The following is a 24468-nucleotide window of genomic DNA, read 5'->3' as shown; positions in this document are numbered from 1 at the left end:
AGAAGTACTTCAGGGTCTGTTTACCCCAACAGAGCAAACGAAAGGTTTAAAAGAATTATGGACTAGGAGCTAAGGCCGGTCAGATATCGGTATCAGCCATACAGTTCGGACAGAAAGGAGAAATAGGCTCGGTCGCCACCCAACCAGGAATGACAGGAGAAATGACCAAGGACCTAGCAACCGGGGTCTGATGATTAAAAACGATTTTGATAGATCACTTGGGGGCAGGGAATCCCCGAGATTATCGGAATATAACTTCAACGTGGACGATGCAAGTATAATGTCAGCCATTGGCTGCATCAAGGAGACCAAATGTCCTAGGCCACTTCAATCCGATCCCGCACAGAGGGATCACGACTTGGTATGTAAATACCATAGTACTCATGGTCATAGGACTGAAGATTGTCGACAGCTGAAGGAGGAGTGGCTCGACTATTCAATAAAGGGCACCTTCAGGAATCCCTAAGTGAGCAAGCTAAAATCATTTCAAAAACATGGACACCAATAAATAAATTGAGCAATAGGAGCCTCAACACGTGATCAACATGATCATTAGGTGAGTAGATATCCCACAATAGTTGATGGTAAAACGCACCAAAGTTTCTATTAGTGATAATACATAATTACCCCATTGGGGTTGTAACAAATTTTCAAATGCACCTGTTAACTTTGTGGCATCCTTCGACCCCCTTATATTTGTTAAACATGTAATAAATTATATCTTTTGTTACTAAGCACAATATTAACTAAAATAGTGTGTGGCACGCACCAACTATATAATGACACGTATTTTTCTTTTTTTTAAAACTAAATAATTTCCTTTTTATTGTTATTAATTTTATTTATCTATTTTTTTTTTGCATTTTATTTTTCTCCCCATCCCTCCTTCTCTGGTTAATCCCTTTCCCCAACTAATTCTTTTTGTTTCTTCTTATTTTCTCTTTTTTCACTTCTTTCTTTCTTCTTTTTTTTTCACTTTCAAATTTCTCTCATTTTATTTATTCATCTTCTTTTTATTTCTTTCTCTCACCCTTCTTTTTAATATTAGACATCCCTCCATTATTTTTGAAGTATCGCCGACGACAATTATTGGAGGTGGAAGCAATGAATGTTGGATCGAAAATTTTCGGTCATCGAAAAATTTAAGGGATAAAATCTATAGAAGAAAAATGTAGGAGAAAGAAAAAGAAAAAGAAGATAGGCAGGTGATGGTGAGAAGATTCACCAGAGCAAATGTTTTTCACCCAAAATTTTAGTAATTTCAATTGAAAGTGCAACAAAAATATTACATGATTTCAAATGAATTATAAAGAAGAAGCTAAAAGTGATAATCCTCAAATATAAAGCTTGAAAGTATCTGCTACACAACGGGGATTCCGATCAAAGTTGCAGATGAAAAAATGGGTATAGAATTATAGGAAAAAAAGAAAAAAAGAAAGAGAAAAGAAAAAGAAAAAGAAAAAGAAAAAGAAAAAGAAAAAGAAAAAAGTTATTTTGGAGCTCTTCACGCGCACCCATCAAGTGCATAACAAAACAAGTGCCACGTAAACTTAAAAGGTGTAATTTATATAGGACACTTGCAAATTTAAAGGGTGCATCTGGTAATTTTCTACAACCCCAATGGGATAATTATGTATTATCCATTTCTATTACAAGGAAAAAATGCACGAGGGATTACGTAACAAAGGGGTCCATCTCGTTCAGCGACGAAGACGCCAAAGAAATCATCCAGCCTCACAACGATGCACTGCTAATAACCGTACTCATCAATAAATCTCGAGTTAAACGTGTGTTAATTGATCTAAGTAGCTCGGCCAACATCATCCTATAGAGAGTCGTAGAGCAATTGGAATTATTGGACCAAATCATATCAGCATTACGAGTATTGAACGGGTTCAACATGGCATGTAGGATGACGAAGGGTGAAATAACCCTACCAGTAAACATTGTTGGGAGTACCCAGGAAACGAATTTTTACGTGATCGAGGGGGATACGAGATATAACGTCTTGTTCGGGAAGCCAAGTGTTCGCAGCATGAGAGCAGTGCCTTCAACCCTACATAAAACATTGAAATTTCCCACTCCGGGAGGAATCAAGACGGTCTACGGGGAGCAACCGGAAGCAAAATAGATGTTCGCTTTTGAGGAAGTAATCCCGGTTCCCGCGGTCTCAACATCAAAAATAGGGGACTAGTCGAAGAGAAGAAAACCGAATAGTAATCAACGATCCCAACCCTGACCGGGCCGAAAAAATAGGAGGAGCACACAACAAATGAGGAGGATGATTATAGTGTATCGAGATCTTTTATAGCACCCGATGAAATCGATGACACAAAATTGACAATTAAGGAATTGGAGCAGGTCATAATGATCAAGTACCTACCGAATGAAAGTTATACCTATGAACGAAGTTATCTCCCGAGCTCAGGAAAAGACTTATTGATTTTCTTAAAACTAATGCCGATTATTTTTTCTGGTACCACTTAGATTTGATAGGGATCCCACCAGAGGTGACAACTCACAAATTGATCTTGGATCCAAAATTCAACCCGATCAAATAAAAGTGCAGGCCACAGGCCGAAATCAAACACGCATTCATTAAAGATGAGGTATCTAAACTTTTGAAAAATATGTTCCATCCAAAAATTTAAATACCCAGATTAGCTAGAAAAAGTAGTAGTCGTACCTAAAAAATGAAACAAACTTAAAATGTGTGTGGATTATAAGGACCTAAACAAGGCATGTCCAAAGGATTCATTTTCTTTGCCTAACATTGACCGAATGATCGATGCGATAGCCGGACACGAGATATTGAGTTTTTTCAATGCCTATTCTGGGTACAACCAAATTTAGATGGACATAGGAGATAAAGAAAACACATCTTTTATAACTAAATTCGACACCTATTGTTATAACGTAATGTCGTTTGGGGTAAAAATGTCGGTTCCATGTATCAACGCCTAGTTAATAAGATGTTCAAAGAACAAATAGGGAAATCAATTGAAGTTTATATTGACAATATGTCAGTTAAGTCCCTATGAGCAGAGGGCCATTTAAAGCATTTGTAGGAAACTTTTGACATATTAAAGAAATATAACATGAAGCTGAATTCGGTGAAGTGTGCTTTCGGGGTCAGCTCGGGCAAGTTCCTCGGGTTCATAGTATCCGACCGAGGAATAGAGATCAACTCGAACAAGATAAAATCCATAGAAGATATCACCATAATTGACGACATCAAGGCAGTATAAAGACTGACCGAACGGATAGCTGCATTGGGTCGGTTTATTTCAAGGTCGTCAGACAAGAGCCACCGATTCTTCTCATTACTAAAGAAGAAAAATGACTTTTCTTGGAACCCAGAATGCCAACAAGCTTTAAAAGAGCTCAAAGGTATCTATCGATCACTCCCTTGTTGCGCACTCCGAAGGCGAATTAGTAGCTATACCTCTACTTGGCAATTTCTGAGGTAGCAGTAAGTGGTGTCCTGGTCCGAGAAGAAAAAGGTACGCAGTTTCCAAGAAATTAAAAATGTACATTCAGTGTCACCCCATATGTCTCGTGACCTCATGCATATTAAGAAATGTTATGCACAAACCCAAACTCTCGGACCGGCTGGCCAAATGAATCGTAGAGATTAGCGGGTACGATATCGAGTACAAACCCCAGACTGCCATAAAATCTCAAATTTTAGTAGACTTCATGGCCAACTTTACATTGGCCTTGATCCCCAAGGTTGAGAAGGAATTACTGCTCGCCTAGGGGACTAACTCGAGCATCTGGATCCTATTCATGGATGGTGCTTCCAACGCAAAGGGGGTTCGGGATGGGAATCGTATTAAAACCGCCTATGGGTAACATAATAATGCAGTCTATTAGAATTGTATAATTGAGAAGGAATTACTGCTCGCCTAGGGGACTAGCTCGAGGGTCTAGATCCTATTCATAGATGGTGCTTCCAATGCAAAGGGGGTTCGGGTTGGGAATCGTATTAAAACTGCCTATGGGTAACATAATAATGTAATCTATTAGAACTGTATAATTGACTAATAATTACTACTCGCCTAGGGGACTAGCTCGAGGGTCTGGATCCTATTCATGGATAGTGCTTCCAACGCAAAGGGGGTTCGGGTTGGGAATCGTATTAAAACCGCCTATGGGTAACATAATAATGCAGTTTATTAGAACTGTATAATTGACTAACAATGAAGCCTAATATGAGGCTATGATTGTAGGTCTAGAACTAGCTAAGAGCCTGGGAGCCGAGATGATTGAGGCCAAATGTGACTCCCTACTCGTCGTTAACCAAGTCAATGGGACGTTTGAAGTAAAAGAGAGACATATGCGAAGATACTTGGATAAGTTGCAAGTGACCTTATGCCAATTCAAGGAATGGGCTCTACAGCACGTACCTCGAGATTAAAATAACGAGGCCGATGCGTTGGATAATCTAGGGTCATCGGTCGACTCCGACGAATTTAACTCCGGAGTAGTAGTGCAATTGATGAACTCAGTGATAGAAGAAGGTAACACCGAGGTGAACTCAACAAGCTTAACTTGGGACTTGAGAAACAAATACATACACTACCTTCAGAAAGGGAAATTGTCGTTGGATCCCAAGGAATCGAGGGCCCTACGTACTAAAGTTGTCAGATTTGGCTTGGTCAATGGAAAATTGTAGTGAAGATTATTTTTGGGCTACTAGATAGGCTCTTGGGTCTGGGGGAGACTGACTACGTAATGAGGGAAGTACATGAGGGTACTTGTGGAAACCATTCGGGAGCGGAATCCTTGGTTCGAAAATTGATCATAGCCGGTTATTACTAGAACGAAATGGAAAAGAATGCAAAAGACTTCATTCGAAAGTGTAATAAATGCTAGAGTCACGCCCCGATGATTTATCAACCAGGGGAAATGCTTCACCCGGTCCAATCCCCTTAGTCGTTTATGAAATGTGGGATGAACAACGTTGGTCCCTTACCATGGGCACCCGACAAAGCCCAAAACATATTGCTCATGACCGATTATTTCTCCAAGTGGGTCAAAGATTCGGTAAAAAGAGGTCATTGACTTCATCTGGGACAACGGGAGAAAGTTCATCGGTGGCAAGGTTAGTAAGTTTTTTGAAGACCACAAAACTAAAAAGATCTTGTCGACACCCTATCACCCTAGTAGGAATGGTCAAATGGAATCAACAAACAAAAATATATTCCAAAACCTGAAGAAGAGATTGATGGACTCAAAAGGAAAGTGGAAAAAAATTTTGCCCGAGGTCTTGTAGGCATACCGAACGACTTCAAAGTCAAGCACCGGTGCAACACCGTTCACTATAGTTTATGGTGGGGAAGCTCTAATCCCAGTCAAAGTTGGAGAACCGAGCATATGGTTTCAATACTCTACCAAGACGTCGAATGATGAGGCCATGGCCATGAGCTTAGACTTATCGGACGAAAGCCGCAAAGCCACCCTAGTCCGGTTGGCAGCCCAAAAGCAATGAATAGGGCTACAACTGAAGGGCTAATCTTCAACACTTCCAAGTTGGGTATTTGGTATTAAGAAAAGTTACACCGCATACCAAGAACCCAAATGGAGGGAAACTAGGCCCAAACTGGGAAGGTCCGTTCAGAGTCACCGGTATAACTGGGAAAAACTCATATAAGCTCGAGTCAGGGAATGGTGTACAACTACCCAACAACTGGAATGTGGCACACTTAAAGCGGTACTACTGCTATGGTATGAACACAATTTCTTTCGTAGTTTATTAAGCTTTGAACTAACCATGCATGTATTCGGTCGACGTCAAATCTGAGGATTAGGCCTGAAAGCACGTGTTGCACTCTTTTTTCTTTGGACCAATTTTTTCCCGAAGTGGGTTTTATGGCAACATTTTGAACAAGGCAACAGTGAAATGTGTTACCCTAGTTGGGACGACCATGGATACATGAAGCTGGGGCATTTTCTTGTACTGTGCACCAGGTTGTAAAGTTCAAGTAGAATCATTAGGAGGTGATCATTCATAGAGATGGAAGCAACCCTATCTACACCAACCAGACTATGCCGATCATAAAAAATAGGAGGAAATTGGGGGGGGGGGGGGACGGGCAGCTGTGAGCACGTGATTTTTGCCTCATACGAATTACTCCAAAATAACTCCCGAAATTTTTCTTTAATTATGTGTTATTTTTAGGAAATATTGTACGGTTTTCCTATTTGTTTGCATGTGTAATTTTATTAATGCATTTTAAAAATACAAAAAAATAAATAAATAATATAATGTAATATGTGTTGCATGTGCATTTAGGATTTATTTTTTCAATTTAGGAATTAACAGGTTTTACAAAAAGAAAAATCACAAAATATGTAATTGTTGTAATTTTGTCATTTAAATGTGCCCTTATATGATTTAATTTTTTTTCTTTTTTTTTCTTTGATTTGCATGTTAATTATTGTAAGTGTTAATTAATATTTGTAGTTAGATTTTACAATTAATTAGGAATTGTATTTAAATTAGAAAATTTAAAAAGGAAAAGGAAAAGAGTTCAAAAATATGAAGAAATGCGGATTGGGCCAGTTTTAAAAGAAAATCAGGCCCAAAATCACAGCCCATACACGCCCCAATCCAGTCCAACTCAGGGGTAAACCAAATGACGTCGTTTGGTCACTTTTCATCAAGGCCGTTGGATTAAATCAATGTAACGGTTGAGATTCAATATCCCTACCCGTAACCCCCTACCCGACCCATTGCCCAGGCCAACCCTTCCCCAGCTTGAACAAAACGGCGTCGTCCCCTTTAAGTGAATTGATCCTGGCCATTGATCGTGATGGATCCAACGGCCAAGATCAATTCCCCCCCTCTACTATAAAAGCCTAATTCCTACCCCCAGCCCCCTAACCAAACACCCCCTCCCTCTCCTGTTCATCATCGTCCCTAAGACGATACCCCAAACCCTATCCGCCTTAGCTCCCCTTCGCCTGAAACCCGGCGGCAACCACGCCGCCGGCCACCACCTTAACACCATAGCTCCCCACAACATCCTCTTTCCAGATCTGATGATAGTTTCCTTCGAATAATCACCGATCTTCTCGAATCTGCAATCGAAAAGTTCGTCTGAAACTTCATCTACTCAGATGATTACCAAATTAACACCACAGCTTATCCTGACCACCCTCATCATGAATCTGGTAGTAGTTCAGCTCGAACCTTCCTGGAACTTCTTGAATCTTCATTTGAAGGTTCGAGTCAAGCATGAACTCACCCAGATCCGTCCCAAATTCACACCAAATGACCCCTAGGCCTCCCTCACCCCTAAGTCGTCTTTGGTTCCCTTCGAATCTGACCAGAAATGGTTGAGCCCTAAATCGGACCTTCAAGAACCCTAAAATCCCAAATTTTGGAATCTGCCCAAATTGAATAGAAGGTTGGGGTCTAATCGATTTTAATCGAAGTATTTTCAGTTGAGAATACTTCGACTAAAGTCTGTTTGATTTCAAAGAATCGAATCAGAGTTTCGAAGACTGGGTCCGTATTGATTCTGTTATTATGAGGTATTTTCTTTCTTTCCTTCGTGTTTGTTTTCATTATTTACGTATCTGTTTATTTACTATGTTGATTTTGGTTGTTGTTAAGTCACACTGACTCTATTTATTTTCAAAGGACCTTTTATTTGGTCCAATTTTGTCTGTTATTTATAGTCGCCTTAACTGTATGTGTTATAAATTGTGAAATCGAGTCCTAAATTGCGTCGCTTACTTAATTCCCTGTTAGTCTATAAATTCGTCAATAACACTGTTTAATAGTTGCTTTGTTACTAATTTGTTTAAGTGTCAATTATAATGTGCAGTCGATTAATAAGTGGTGTCGATTAATTAGTTTCCGTTAAATCCTTGATTCTGGCAATAATCCTGAAACTATTTGAATTGCTTGTTTTCATTGTTTGCTGATCAATGTCAGCTATAATACGCAATCGTTTGATTAAGCTTCATTGATTAGTCTGTTTGTATAGACTGAATCATTCAACATTATGTTGGTTTTAATTCTGATTGTTAATTGCCCGATTAGTTAAAATTCTGTAAATATTGTTCTGAATTGGAAATCTAATGTTTTTCTGCATTAAAACCTTAGGGTTTGGTTATAGCTGTTCAACACAGAAACTAGTGTTGATAATTAAGTTTGAACAGATTGTAAAATCTGTTTTGTGTTGGATTCTGATTTTTGTATTAGGGTCAGTATTATTGAGAGTTTTCAGGAGTTGATTAAAGGTTATTTTGGGGAAAATAAACTACAGGAATACTTGTTTAAAGGTTGCTGAATATTTTAAACCTATTAGTGGACTGATTTGAGACATTCCTAAGTGGGTTTGTGTAAAGATAATAGACAACTAATGGTAGGGTCAATAAGGTATTTGTTTAAAGAATACTGGGGAACAAAAGAAGATGGGAGGGGCTGAAATTAAGGGAAAAGGTGTCCTTAGTGGTTTGATTAAATGAAAATTCAAACTTAGTGCTATTTGGGGTGGAAAAAATTGATTTGAAAAAGAATAAGGAGGGTCTGGGCAGCAGGCTGAAAGAGGAGGAAACAAGTTATATAAAAGGGGTGTTAGGATTGATTTCAGAAGAGGGAGAAGACACACAGAGATATAGGGATACAGACAGAAAGAAAAAAACAGAAAGAGATATACAGAACACAGAAAAGATAAACAGAACAGAAAAATAAGGAAGAAAGAGAGAAAAATCAGAAATATTGTTTCCTCATATCTGTCCGGGCTTGTTTGGTGATACTGTTTGATTGAATCTAAAATTTTCTTAAAATTTCTGCTACTGTTCGTCTGGTTTTCACGGTTTCTGTCAGTTTTGCTCAAATCTGCTGAATTGTTGGGCATTTTATTTCTGATGTTGGGTTTCTTTTGCTGCTACTGCTGAATACTACCTCTTTTACCTTCATTTCCAGGTATATATTTAGACTCATGATACTGCGAAGTTTCAATATTATGGAGAAATGAAATCTGGAATTTCAAATATGTCTGTTTTTCCATTTGAAGGCATTAGTTGAGTTTCAATTTTTTTAGTTAACTATTGACTTGCACTTGACATGAGAACTATTAGTTAATTACCCTCTTTTGAAGTTTGTATAAGCTTTGTAATAATTCTATTTATTTTATGATCTCATTAAGTATAGTTATATTCGAATTGTCGAGACAGGGGATATTGGTAGAAAGTTGACTATTCTTTAAAACTTTGTATTTAGGCCATGTTAACTAAGCGTTTGGTAACATGAAAATATCGGGGAACCACGCTAGTAAACTTCATCAAGTCCGATATTGTTTAATTCTAGTTGACATAAGTATTCTCGTTTATACAAAAATAGGGCCTAATAATGTGGATAACTCTAAGTGAGAGACGAATCGATATAATTCGTTACGATTAAGATATTGGAATATTCCGGATGGTTCAGATGTGTATTTACGTTACATGTAATGTCATTTTATTAAATCAATTTGTAGATTAGTTCTCTTTCTTAACAACAAATGGCCCATTTATTTTAGGAATGCGATTAACTCATTTCTTAAAAAATAGTATATAAAAATAATGCCAATGAATTTTGCAAGGTATAGATTTAGTATTTGTAAATAGCTTGCATAAGGCGAGATAAAAATTGGTTTGATTTTATCTATCCCAAACTCAATCATCGTAAGCAAATCAACCAAATAATTAGAACTTTGGACTAAAAACAAGTTGTGTAGAAGAAGGTCGGATTTATAAATATGAATTGCAACATTCTAAGTCAAAGATATACAAAGTAGAGTTCGCTCCGAATGGAATAATGGAAATTCTTCGAAGACTATTAGTTTGCTTATCAATTAAATTTTTCCTAGTTTTTACACATAATTCGCTTTGGTAAGTCTTCAAACATATACACTTAGTCTTAAGCTTATGAAAATAATAAATAACTTGTGCATATAATTATCAAGTACTAAAAATACATATACTATATTCACGATAAAAATGGTAGTTTCAGTTGCACGTTATTTATTTATTTTTCATCTCATTAATCCTTTTAATTTAAATAGTTTTGAGGTATATAATTCACACGTTTAAAATATAATCTGTGGTCAACACCTAATAAATTTTGAATTTTTTTAAGAAATCTCGAGACATTCCATCCGGTGATTTCCCATGGCTTTCATATTTAAAAACAAATGGACATAATAAACATTTGTAGAAAATTTATATTTCCATCAAGAATATTTTGTGTAATTAGGGACACGTTCGCGTGACATGATTACATTTTTAAAGACAATTCGGAGTATGCGTTCGCGTAACTTCGAGCAAACTTTCTTAATAAAAGGGGTTTTTCGGAGGATATTAAATTAATTTATTTTATATAACCCGAGATGTGCAGTTCCCTATTTAATCATACAAGAGTGACGAATGTTTGTAATTTTATTTTAAGCACGCGCAATTTCGGCCATAAATTCTTTTATAATAAAAATATAAATAATACTATCGATCTCATTTTGTACACGTATGCGTGACACGATTCTTTATGCTTATAAAAAAAGTATAATGCGAATATACGTACGCGTGATTCGTTTCAAGGAAGGTCTATAATTGTGAACAATCTAACCAAAAGCGGTAACAAAATCATGCAACAAGAAGTAATGTATTTAGTAAATCAAGATAATTAGGCCAAATATAAAAATGGTTAAGTGACCGTGCTAGAACCACGGAATTCGGGAATGCCTAACACCTTCTCCCGGATTAACAGAATTCCTTACTCGGATTTCTGGTTCGCAGAATGATAAACAGAGTCATATTTTCCACGATTCGGGATTAAAACCGGTGACTTGGGACGCCATAAAATTCCCAGGTGGCGACTCTGAAATTAATAAGGAATCCCGTTTCGATTGTCCTTTAATTGGAAAAACTCCCTTTACACTACGCCCTCCTCGGGAATGTTGTGTAAAGAAAGAGGTGTGACAGCTCTGACGACTCTGCTGGGGACAAAAGTGTCCTAACCCAAAACCACTGGTTCAGGGTTCAAGAATTCGAGCTTAAAATAACTGTTATAGTTGGCTTTGTTCGTTATCTGATTTTTCCACATATTTATGCTTAATGTACTAAATGTTGCTTTTTACCGCTTTAATATTATCTGAATTGTATATATAAAACTGCTACGAAACCCTTCTTCTTTCTGAGTCTTCTGAATTTATGGTGCACACGTGCGCGTGGCCCACCTTTCTGTTAGAAGTCATACCAAATAAGACGAAGTTGGGACAAGTAACTAGGCCGGGTAGACTTTTGTGCTCCCGGTACGTTGCCCCCATTTCGGCTCAAGCTGTCTGTTTGGGTAAGCCAGGTCTAGAACAATCTGCCTCAGGTTTTTCACTTATAATAACTCAGCCTCGTACCGGATCCCTAGTAGGAACGTCTATTTGCATCATGTACATTTGACCTTGGAGACTCGACACAGGGGTTGGATCTGTCTAGGACAGATGAACCCGAAATGAAAAGACCATCCTGATGCATCCTACTTGCTACTTGTGCATTCATTTGCCTCGGATTTGCATGTTGACCAGCTTTTAAAAAAAAATCATTGTGAGAGCCGAGAAATAAAATGGGTTGTTTTAGAAAATTCCCAAAATAGTTTTACATTTTGAAAAGAAGAAGAAGAAGAAGAATTGTTAAATAAATAAAAAAAATGATTTTCTTTTTATGAGTGTCTGTTTTCAAAAGGAGTCTTGATTTTGTTAAAATTAATCGCAGATACAAAATGAGCACCTCCCAAAACCCACCATTCGCAAATGTAGATGAGTTTCTATTTCGGCTTCAGATATGGTGGCATGAGTTAGGAGAAGATGGTCAGAAATGGGTCGTTAAGCATTTGGGAACTCTCACAGATATTATGAAAGTTAAACCACGTGATGATTTGATTGCGGCGTTAGTAACTTTTTGGGACCCTGTTCACAATGTCTTTCGCTTCTCTGATTTCGAGCTTACTCCTACATTAGAAGAGATAGCTGGATATGCCGGTTTTGATGGAGATTTAAGAAATCAAAATCTGATATTCCCAAAGGCTCCCTCAGTGCATCGATTCTTTGGTCTTCTGAACATCAGTAATCAAATCAGAAAAAGCAATGTTGTCAACGGGTGTTGTTCTTTCAACTTCCTATATTCAAGGTTCGGAAAGCCGGACGGATTTGAAATTCATGAAAAGGGCCTTACTAACAAACAGAACAAAGACACCTAGCAGATTCACCGACGCTTCGCTTTCATGGTAGCTTTTCTGGGAATCATGGTCTTCCCAAACAAAGAACGAACAATTGATATTCGCACAGCGAAAGTCGTGCAGGTCCTCACTACCAAGGAAAATCACACCCTTGCCCCGATCATTCTCTCAGACATTTATCGGGCGTTGACTTTATGTAAATCAGGGGCAAAAGTCTTCGAAGGGTACAAAATTTTGTTGCAAATGTGGATGATTGAGCATCTCCAACATCACCCTAAGTTCATGCTGTATGGTCCAAGCAATGATAATTTCATCGAGAGTTATGAAAAAAGAATAAAAGATTATAAATCTCCGGAAGGGGTGGAGGCCTGGGTATCTCATCTAAGATCCTTAACGACAAGTCAAATTGAGTGGACTTTGGGATGGCTCCCGGTAAGAGAAGTGATACACATGTCAACCTTGAATAGTCATTTGCTGCTATTGGGATTGAGAAGCGTCCAGCCATATGCGCCACAGAGAGCTCTAAGACAACTAGGGAGATACCAAGTGGTGCCTGATGATGAGGATTTGAGTATGCAAGTGATCGAGTTACACCCTGAAGCCACTCTTCCCGAGGCTTTAATTCAGCAGATGTGGAATGGATGTCGGTACTTGAAAGATGATACTCAAGTTCCAGACATTACAAAGGGCGAGATAAATCCAGGATATGCAAGGTGGTTTGAGAAACGATCCCACGTGGATGACGCACCAGAACCCGATCTGAGAAGGCCTATAAAAAGACCCCATGTTCAAACCTTTAACGATAAAATCCAAGAATGATTGGTTTGGGGAGAAAAGGAAAAGGGATACAAAGCAACTATTCATGCCTTAAAGGAAAGTCTGAGGAACCTCAATTTGGAGAAAGACTTACAAGCACAAGAAGCAGAAGGTGAAAAGAAGAGTCTGGCTTGTGAAAATAAAAATCTTCACGTTCAATTTCAAAAAATGAAGAAAGCTTCTGAAACACCAATAAGAAGTTGGAAAGATCAAAAAATCATCGCCAATCTTTAGGAAAAAATGCAAGATTATGATTCCATTTTGGCAAAAACCGAAAAGGCGTTGGGGAAAGCTAAAGAAAGAATCATACATTTAAACGAGGAGGCCAGATCTAATAAGGAACGCCAAGTAATGCAATCCGAAGAAGACAGGGCACAATTCAAGAAAGAGAAAGACCGTTGGATACATTTAGAAGCTCAACTCCATGCACAATTGGAAGAAGCGAGAAGGTACAATAGAGAACATCAGTACGCAGACATCGACAGAGAAAGAGGATAGGCAAGACTCGATCAGGCCAGACTCCGAGCTCAATTAGAGTCAGCTTTAGATCGCGAAGACCGTATAAGAGATATAGCCACCACCCGCCAACAGCAACTGCATAACCGAGACCAACGTCTCCAAGATTTCAGGGCACAAATCCATGATTTGGCGGTTTACACCTCTCAAAGTTATGTGAATTGCCAAGGGATGGATTATGAAAGGTTTATAGAGCATGCACCTATTTTTGCCCGTCATCTGGCAATGGAGTTAGAAAGAATGTATCGTACGCTAGGAGGTCAGCCGGGTCAAGCCCCACCGTGAGCAGATGATCCAATGATTGAAAACAAAAGTAGGGAGTGGAGCATGTTCACAGCTGTTAAGAGTTATGTCTTTTGTTTGATTTGGGTTTTTGTCGAGTTTTTAAACCATTTTCTTATAATGTTTTCCAAATGTAATGTCCATCTTTATATTATTTCAAGAATAAATAAAAGTGTTGACAATTGCTTTACGCCGGAACTACGCACGATCTGATTCATGCGGGGACATGATATGTAGGCAATCTCTATAAGATTCGGCCACAATCACAAAAAGGAATAAAATAAAGAGTGAGTGACAATAAAAAGAAATATCAAGAAAAGTTGGGATGACACAAGCAGCCGAACAAATGCATGATAGAAAAGGGTTATTTGTCTAGGAACATTGCATCTCAACGTGTAATTATATATGTGTTAAACTCTCAAAACTAACAAGTTTGTTCATTTCCAGAATTCAAGCAGTTAGTTTTTCTAAGAGTATACTGGCATATTATCACTATCACACCAGATCAAAAGGACCGATACCCGAAAACATGTCTATCCCGGATGTCGACACAGGTATTGAGATAGAGGAGATGGACGTCGGTAAAATGAAAGAAGAGATGCTTAAACTTAAGCAACAAATGGCCGAGATGTATCGGGCCTGGTCTACAGGGCAATCACCCCCATCTTACCTAGCTAACCCTGTCTCCACCCCATCACTAGCCCAAACTCAGGATAATCCTGCCACTGAACTATCCCCGAGTTTCCCCATCTACCAGCACTACCGAGGCACCACCTCTCATACACCGCAGACTCCACCTCCTAAACCAGTTCCATACCCTCCTCCACCAGTAACTCCTATCTTCGTGGCACCTCCCCCAGCTACATTCCACAAATCTCCTAGTGAGCCTATATTCCAGGCCCAGGACAACCAATACTACCCCCCGGAGCCCACTTTCAAAGCTTCCGAAATCTATTCATTTACTCCCCGTTTTGACCTCCCAACAGAAATTGACAAGCCAGTCAAAAATACCGAACAAGAAGAGATGTTCAGGAAGGTCAAAAGCTTAGAACAATCATTCCGAGACATGCGAGGGTTAGGAGGGCAGGTTAGTGTGGCCTACAAGGATTTATGTTTGTTCCCAAATGTGCAATTACCAGTTGGTTTCAAGATGCCCAAATTTGACCTATACAACGGGCACAGCGATCCAGTAGCCCACTTGAGGGGTTTCTGCAACAAGATGCAAGGAGCTGGGGGAAGAGACGAATTATTAATGGCTTACTTCAGTCAAAGTTTGAGCGGATCAGCTTTGGAGTGGTATACCCGCCAGGACCATGGGAGATGGTACACTTGGGATGACCTGGCACAGGAATTTGCTTGTCACTTCCAATACAATCTGGAAATCATCCCAGATCGACTATCCTTGACAAAATTTGAGAAAAAGCACAATGAAAGCTTTAGAGAGTATGGTTTCCGGTGGAGGGAACAGGTAGCAAGAGTGGATCCTCCAATGAAGGAAAGTGAGATAGTAGATTACTTCCTACAAGCCTTGGAGCCAACTTACTATGCCCATTTGGTTTCAGCGATAGGAAAATCATTCAACGAAGTAGTGAAGATGGGAGGTATGGTGGAAGAAGGCCTCAAGACGAATAAAATCATGAGTTATTCGGCTATTAAGGCAACTACTCAAGCTATTCAAGGCGGAGTAGGAGGGATTGGAAAGAAGAAAAGAGAGGAAGCGACAATGGTTGATTCAGGAACTTGGTCGGGATCCAGAGGTTCACCTCATTACTACAATCAACATCGATCCCACCAACCAACTTATCACCACAATTCACCCCAACACTACTATCACCCGTCGAAACCTCATTTTTCCGTCAACCATGCGCAAGCATACAATCAGCCACGTGCCCACGCTCATTGGCGTGCTCCTGTCATACCAAGTACCTACCCTTATCCGCGAACCTATCTTGGACCAGGTTTCAGGCCTAATCAAGCACTCAGGGGTGAAAGGGTACAGAAAAAGAAAACCTTCACTCCACTGGGAGAATCCTACACTAGTCTGTTCCACAGGCTAAGACAGCTAGATATGCTAAGGCCGATATAATCCAAGCTGCCCAATCCTCCTCCAAAGAATATGGACTACACCGTTAGCTGTGAGTATTGTTCTGGTACATCAGGCCATGATACAGAAAAGTGCTGGTATTTAAAGAATGAAATACAAGAGTTGATTGATACTAACAAAATTGAAGTTCAAACCCCCAAAACTCCCAATATCAACAGAAATCCAATGCCAGCCCATCAGGAGGCCAATATGATAGAAATAGTACGGGCTGATGGGGAAACAAAGAAGCCATCACAAACCGTCATGATGATTCGGTCTCATGAAGCCAAGCCAGATGAACAGTTAGCAGAGGAGAAGTCGGTACCTAAGCAGAACAAAAATGGTGATGAGGCATCTGTGGTAGTTGAGAAGGGATCTTCGAGCAAAGTTGCCACGAAGCAGGAAGGGTCAAAGGTGATTGTACCAGGGGTGGCCAGCAAACCCATCATAGTCGTGGAAGGAGCCCGTGTAGATCGGGTTATTATCAAGCCAGTAACCCAGTTGCCAGTGATCAACAACAAGGCTATTCCATGGAACTACGAACGGGTGACAGTAATGTACAAAGGAAAAGAAGTCAAGGAAGAAGTCTGTGAGGTGCAAGGTTTGACTAGCTCGGGAAGATGTTTTACTCCCGAAGAGTTAAGGAAAACTAAAAATAATCCAACACCAATAAAGAAAGCCGTGACTGAAGAAGAAGCGGAAGAATTCTTGAGAAAGATGAAGCTGCATGACTATTCTATCTTGGAACAATTGAAAAAGACGCCCGCCCAAATTTCATTATTGTCATTGATGATCCATTCGGACGAGCACCGTCAAGCTTTAATGAAAATCTTGAATGAGGCACACGTTCCTGATAAGATCTCCGTGAATCACTTGGAAAAAATAGCCAACAAAATCTTTGAGGCAAACAGAATCACATTTTCTGATGATGAATTGCCTGTGGAAGGTACTGAGCACAACAGAGCTCTTTACCTCACCTTGAAATATGAAAACTCCGTAGTGACCCGGGTGTTGGTTGACAACGGGTCAAGCGCAAACATCTGCCCTCTCTCCACTCTGAGCAAGTTGAAAATAAAAGAAGAGAGAATCCACAAGAATAGTATTTGCACATGGGGATTTGATGGTGGAAGCAGAGATTCATTTGGCGACATAGTGCTGGAGCTGACAATAGGACCAGTTGAATTCACAATGGAGTTTCAGGTGTTGGATATAGCTGTTTCTTATAATTTACTGTTGGGTCGACCATGGATCCATGTTGCTAAAGCAGTCCCATCAACACTACACCAGATGGTCAAGTTTGAATGGGATAAACAAGAAATAGTTGTGCATGGGGAAGACAGTTTAAATGCTCACAGCAATGCCATTGTACCGATCGAGGGAATAGAAAATGGCCAGGGACCATGGGTTTACCAGGTTTCCGACACAATGTTGGTAGAGAAAATTCCGGAGGGGAAATACATTCCGAATCCAAAGATAATCGCCGCATCAGTCATGGTAGCCTATGAAATGTTGAAGAATGGTTTCGTACCCGGCAAAGGTTTGGGCTCATCTTTGCAAGGCATTATACAACCAGTATCTCTTCCCGAGAACTGGGGAACATTTGGATTGGGATTCATACCCACTGTCACAGACGTGAGAAAGGCCAGAAAGCCAAAACAGAAGGCATGGGTCCTTCCAAAGCCAGTCCCACATCTATCAAAGTCTTTTGTCAAGTCCGGTACAAGAAATCACCCGATAACAACAATTCCTAAATCCATGATTAATCCCGAGGAGGAATTAATTGAAAGATTTGAAAAGCTGTTTGACGATGTGAACATGGTGGACAACGGTGAAGGTTCTAGCAACGCGGAAGTTCAATTCGTTGGGCCAGATACAAAGCTTAATAACTGGAAAGCCACTCCTCTCCCCATTCGAAAGGAGTCTTGGTAGTTTATTTTGATTTTCCTTCAGTTTGTTTGGGTTACTTCAGGGTTGTAATCCAAATTTTTATCTTACAGTTTGTTTGAAGTGTGCAAACCTTGTTATCTTTCATCATCCAATGAAATACAGTTTCCTTTTCATTATCATTCCTGATAGTTTTCTTTTCTTTTTCTTCTTTTTCTGTACAGTTCTTTTTACGCTGGCTCTAGTGATATGGCATGCATAAGGAATCCTCAGCCCAGTCTTAAAAATCAATTTGATTCCGAAATAATAATTCAAGAAGTATATTGTGATTATGAATCAGAATATGATGAGGATGAGGCTTTCGAAGAGATTAGTAAAGAGTTAATTCATTTTGAAGAAAAAACCAAACCTAACCTGAGTGATACCGAAGACATCAATCTAGGAGATACAAATAATATCCGAGAAACTAAAATAAGTGTCCACCTCGAACCAAAGATCCGGGAAGAGTTAATTAAAACACTCATCGAATTTAAAGATGTTTTTGCATGGTCATATGACGACATGCCAGGCTTGAGCACTGATTTAGTGGTTCACAAATTGCCCACTGATCCAATGGTGCCTCCTGTCAAGAAAAAGCTGAGGAAGTTCAAGACTGATATGAGTGTGAAAATTAAAGAAGAAATCACCAAACAGTTGGATGCAAAGTTCATTCGGGTCACTCGATATCCTGTTTGGTTGGCTAATGTCGTTCCTGTGCCAAAGAAAGACGACAAGATTAGAGTATGCGTCGATTACCGCAATCTCAACAAAGCAAGTCCAAAGGATAACTTCCCATTACCCAATATCCATATTTTGATCGATAATTATGCCAAGCATGAGATAGGATCTTTTGTGGATTATTATGTTGGGTATCATCAAATTCTGATGGATGAAGAAGATGCAGAAAAGACGGCATTCATCACCCCATGAGGAACTTATTGCTACCGGGTAATGCCATTTGGTTTGAAGAACGCCGGGGCAACTTACATGAGAGCAATAACCACTATGTTTCATGATATGATACAAAAGGAGATTGAGGTATACGTGGACGATGTGATCATAAAATCAAAGCATCAGGCCAACCACGTTGGGGATTTGAGGGAATTCTTCCTGAGACTTCACAGGTACAACCTCAAGCTTAACCCTGCCAAGTGCGCATTTGGCGTTCTATTTGGAAAGCTGCTGGGATTCATAGTCAGTCGGCGAGGCATAGAGCTAGACCCATCAAAGATCAAAGCCATCCAAGAATTGCCACCTCCAAGGAACAAGACTGAAGTAATGAGTTTGTTAGGGAGGTTAAATTATATCAGCAGGTTTATTGCTCAGCTCACGACAACCTGTGAGCCTATTTTCAAATTGTTGAAGAAGGATGCTGCGGTCAAGTGGACTCATGAGTGTCAAGAAGCGTTTGATAAGATAAAAGGATACTTGTCAAACCCACCCATGCTGGTTCCACCAGAACCAGGAAGACCTTTGATTCTTTACTTGACAGTCTTGGAAAATTCATTTGGTTGTGTACTGGGGCAACATGACATCCCCGGCAGAAAAGAACATGCCATCTACTACCTTAGCAAAAAGTTCACAGCTTACGAGGTTAAATACACTCATCTGGAAAGGACATGTTGCTCCCTAACTTGGGTAGCTCAGAAATTGAAACACTATTTGTCATCCTACACTACTTACCTCATTTCGCGCCTGGATCCGTTGAAATATATTTTTCAAAAGCCTATGCCAATAGGGAGACTTGCAAAGTGGTAGATATTTCTCACAGAATTTGACATCATCTATGTGACTCGGACTGCAATAAAAGCCCAAGCATTGGCCGATCATTTAGCCGAAAACCCGGTCGACGAAGAGTACGAGCCATTGAGAACTTATGTTCCCGATGAAGAAGTAATGCATATCGATGAGATAGAGCAAATTGAAAAACCTGGCTGGAAACTTTTCTTTGATGGGGCTACTAACATGAAAGGAGTCGGGATAGGAGTTGTAATTATTTCTGAAACCGGGCATCACTATCCTGTTACGGCTCAACTTCGGTTTTATTGCACCAATAATATGGCTGAGTATGAAGCTTGTATTTTGGGGTTAAGGCTAGCTGCAGACATGGATATCCAGGAAATCTTGGTCTTGGGAGATTCGGATCTTCTGGTACATCAAATTCAAGGAGAATGGGAAACACGAGACTTGAAGCTCATACCATACCGGCAATGTTTACATGATCTTTGTCAACAGTTTCGATCAGTGGAGTTCAGGCATATTCCAAGAATCCATAACGAGGTTGCCGATGCCTTGGCTACCCTGGCATCAATGTTGCACCATCCGGACAAAGCTTATGTGGATCCACTGCATATTCAAGTCCACGATCAGCACGCTTACTGCAACATGGTTGAAGAAGAATTTGATGGTGAACCATGGTTCCACGACATCAAGAAGTATATCAGAATGGGGATATATCCAGCACAAGCCACAGGGGATCAAAAGAGAACCATTAGGCGGTTGGCAAATGGATTCTTCTTAAGTGGAGGAGTTTTGTATAAAAGAACACCAGACCTTGGATTATTAAGATGCATAGATGCTAGACAAGCTACGGCTGTCATGTCTGAAGTACATTCGGGAGTTTGCGGACCCCACATGAGCGGATATGTGTTGGCAAAGAAAATTCTCCGAGCTGGTTACTATTGGCTTACCATGGAGCGAGATTGTATCAGTTTTGTGCGCAAATGTCATCAATGCCAGATACACGGAGATTTGATTCATTCTCCACCATCCGAGTTGCACACAATGTCGGCACCATGGCCCTTCGTCGCTTGGGGCATGGATATTATTGGACCAATTGAGCCGGCAGCATCCAATGGGCACAGGTTCATTCTGGTAGCCATTGATTATTTCACCAAATGGGTTGAGGCCAAAACATTCAAATCAGTGACCAAGAAAGTTGTGGTCGATTTTGTTCACTCAAATATCATATGTCGATTCGGAATCCCAAAGGTGATCATCACAGATAACGGTGCTAATCTTAACAGTAACTTAATGAGAGAGAGATGTCAACAGTTTAAGATTATACATCGCAATTATACCCCATATCGGCCCAAGGCGAATGGAGCAGTCAAAGCAGCCAACAAAAACATAAAGAAGATACTTCGGAAAATGGTAGAAGGTTCAAGACAATGGCACGAAAAATTACCATTTGCGTTGTTGGGATATCGCACTACTGTTCGCACTTCGGTAGGAGAAACTCCTTATTTGTTGGTATATGGCACTGAGGCGGTAATTCCTGCAGAAGTTGAGATTCCTTCCCTTCGGATCATCGCCGAAGCTAAGATTGATGATGATGAATGGGTCAAAACTGGTTTGGAACAGTTAAACTTGATTGATAAAAAACGATTGGCAACAGTATGTCATGGTCAATTGTATCAAAGAAGAATAGCAAGAGCATACAACAAAAAGGTGCATCCCCGAAAGTTTGAAGTGGGTCAACAGGTGCTGAAACGTATTCTTCCACATCAGGTTGAAGCAAAGGGCAAGTTTGCCTTAAATTGGCAAGGACCGTTCATTGTGACCAGAGTATTGTTCAATGGTGCATTATGTTTAACAGATATTGAAGGAAAATGCATAGACATGGCTATCAACTCTGATGCAGTAAAGAGATATTATGCATGATTTTTCTTTGGTATAGTTATTGAATGTTTGTATTCGACATTATTTCGAAGATTGGAATGACGAAGGCAATTTATTCTGCTATCCAAACACTGTACCCTTTATTCCCCCTTTTGAGCCATATTTGTTTCTTTCCTACCCTCATATTTGTTTCTTTCCTACCCTCTTTTGGAATCAAAAAAAATTATTATTATTATTATTGGAGTGAACTACGTTTGACCTGATTCCTAAAAGAGGATACGTAGGCGCCTCACGGCTCGGTCATAGGGTGCGTAATATGCATAATGTGCATAAAATAAAACATCCAAAGACCCCCAAGCAAGAAGCTGGGGCAGGAATTGTATTGGCGATAAGAAAAATGATTCCAAAAGTTGTAATTTTAAACCCATATCAAAATTGTTTAATTTTTGATACCCTTTCATTCCAACCACATACCAAAAGACCTTTCGTTCAATCTTAGAAAAATGCCGAGTCGAGCAAATGGAGGTGATTCATAACACTCTGGTCCAAACAAGAAAAAATGAGAATGAGAGAATCTTATAGGTGAAAACCCTCACGGGCACCATGAGACGACGGAAGCTGAGAAAAAGTAAAATGAGAGAGTCTTATTGGTTAAAACCTTCGCAGGCACCATAAGGTGAAAAGGAATTAAGAAATAAACAAATGAGGGAGGTTTGTCGGTGAAAACTCTTTGAGGCACTGCAAGTCGAACAAGGTCCGTAAGTTGGCAAAAAGTAAAATTGGGTTGTGGAAATTTTGGAAAACAAAGTGAAACAATTGAAGAGGAGATTGGTTAAATAGACTGAGCTGATTAATCCAAAATGCATATCCTGATCATTGGTGCCAGTGACTCCAATCAGATAAGTTCCTTATTCCTATCTCCAACAGTCATCCAAATTTGGATTCTTCTTTTCATTCTTAATTGTCAAAATCGTCATGTTTTGTCACTAATAATCTGACTCTTCTAAAGTTTTTTGAGGAGAGTCTCGTTCCAAGCAAATAAAAAGGAATGTCAAGGTATACTACCAAGATTCAAAATTTCACAATGCAAAATACGGCCATGATAGGCGGGAGGTAATAGGATGAAAATAATATATGGGTATGAGAAAAGTTGAATCAGAAAAGTGGTTCAGTAATGTCATAAGAGACATATGATTACGATTGAAAGGGTTTGAAGTGAAAACAACAGTTGGGGATCCTACGGTTAAGGATCAATCATGAGGACAAAACAGTCTTTTCAACCGCTTCAAGGTAGTAAAACAGGACAAAGAGAAACCCCACCCCCAGCGAGAATGCCACAACTAACCACCACGCCTTAAACTAACAAGATTTTCTTTGATTTGAAACAGGGGCAAAAACAATATTTGTTTCAGGAAACACCCGGTGATGGAAGTATCAGCAAGCAGGCGTCCACCTAGAGAACAAGGAAGAACAGTTGAAATAGCAAGTAGGCATCCACCTTGAGACCAAGGAAGAACAGAGGAAGTATCAGCAAGCAGGCGTCCACCTGGAGAACAAGGAAGAACATTTGAAATAGCAAGCAGGCGTCCACCTGGAGAACAAGGAAGAACAGTTGAAATAGCAAGCAGGCATCCACCTGGAGAACAAGGAAGAACAGAGGAAGTATCAGCAAGCAGGCGTCCACCTGGAGAACAAGGAAGAACATTTGAAATAGCAAGAAGGCGTCCACCTGGAGAACAAGGAAGAACAGTTGAAATAGCAAGCAGGCATCCACTTGGAGAACAAGGAAGAACAATTGAAGTATCAGCAAGCAGGCGTCCACCTAGAGAACAAGGAAGAACATTTGAAATAGCAAGCAGGCGTCCACCTGGAGAACAAGGAAGAACAGTTGAAATAGCAAGCAGGCGTCCACCTGGAGAACAAGAACAATTGAAGTACCAGCAAGCAGGCGTCCACCTGGAGAACAAGGAAGAACATTTGAAATAGAAAGCAGGCGTTCTCCTGGAGAACAAGGAAGAACAGTTGAAATAGCAAGCAGGCGTCCACCTGGAGAACAAGGAAGAACAATTGAAGTACCAGCAAGCAGGCGTCCACCTGGAGAACAAGGAAGAACAATTGAAATACCAGTAAGCAGGCGTCCACCTGGAGAACAAGGAAGAACAATTGAAGTACCAGCAAGCAGGCGTCCTCCTGAAGAACAAGGAAGAACAATTGAAATACCAGTAAGCAGGCGTCCATCTGGAGAACAAGGAAGAACAATTTAAATATCAGCAAGCAGGCGTCCACCTGGAGAACAAGGAAGAACAATTGAAGTATCAGCAAGCAGGCGTCCACCTGGAGAACAAGGAAGAACAATTGAATTATTAGCAAGCAGGCGTCCACCTGGAGAACAAGGAAGAACAGTTGAAGTATCAGCAATCAGACGTACACCTGGAGAACAAGGGAATATAATTCAAAAGAGGTCAGGAGCCCCCCTGAAGAACAAAATGGCAATTTATTTTTGACATTGTTGGTTGAAGTCAGGAGCCCGCCTGCAGAACAAAGGAATACATGTCAAGATCAAGCGGAAAGCAGTAATGAGGAGGGTTACAACAAAAATCCTCAGCATAACAAGCTTTAACATAGGAAGCAATTGTTCCCAACAGACAAAACGAAATAAAGTTTACGCTCGAAAGGCAAAAGGCCAGTGTCATCCCCAGCAGTTTTCGAAAGAAAGGCACCAGGGAAAACACAATACGACAAGAGTGAGGCAACCAGAGCAAAGGGAAGACAGATAAGATTTTGTAATTCCTAGCTTAGTGTAGCTTCTTATTTTCTTTTGGCACGGTGTAATAAGGAGATCGGGAGGCAGTAGCAACAGCAAGAAACAACAGTAACAGCAATCCCAGGGTAGTCCCAGCTACCAAAACTTCCCGAACTACATTGACCTGATTCCCTTTTAGCCAGGGATATGTAGGAAACCTTTGAAGCAGAGGTTCGGTCAAATCTTTCAAAAATGCTTCCA

General features: G+C 40.0%; 1 pseudogene; it reads right to left on the bottom strand.

The window, feature by feature from the left end:
- The window catches only part of LOC107796021 (P-loop NTPase domain-containing protein LPA1 homolog 2-like), a 43130-nt pseudogene that overhangs the window by 13445 nt on the left and 5217 nt on the right, over nucleotides 1-24468 (bottom strand).

Source organism: Nicotiana tabacum, chromosome 3 (assembly GCF_000715075.1).
Source record: "Nicotiana tabacum cultivar K326 chromosome 3, ASM71507v2, whole genome shotgun sequence".
Taxonomy (NCBI): Eukaryota; Viridiplantae; Streptophyta; class Magnoliopsida; order Solanales; family Solanaceae; genus Nicotiana; species Nicotiana tabacum.
The sequence above is the reverse complement of the archived record's forward strand: the minus strand, read 5'-3'. Positions and strand labels throughout refer to the sequence as shown.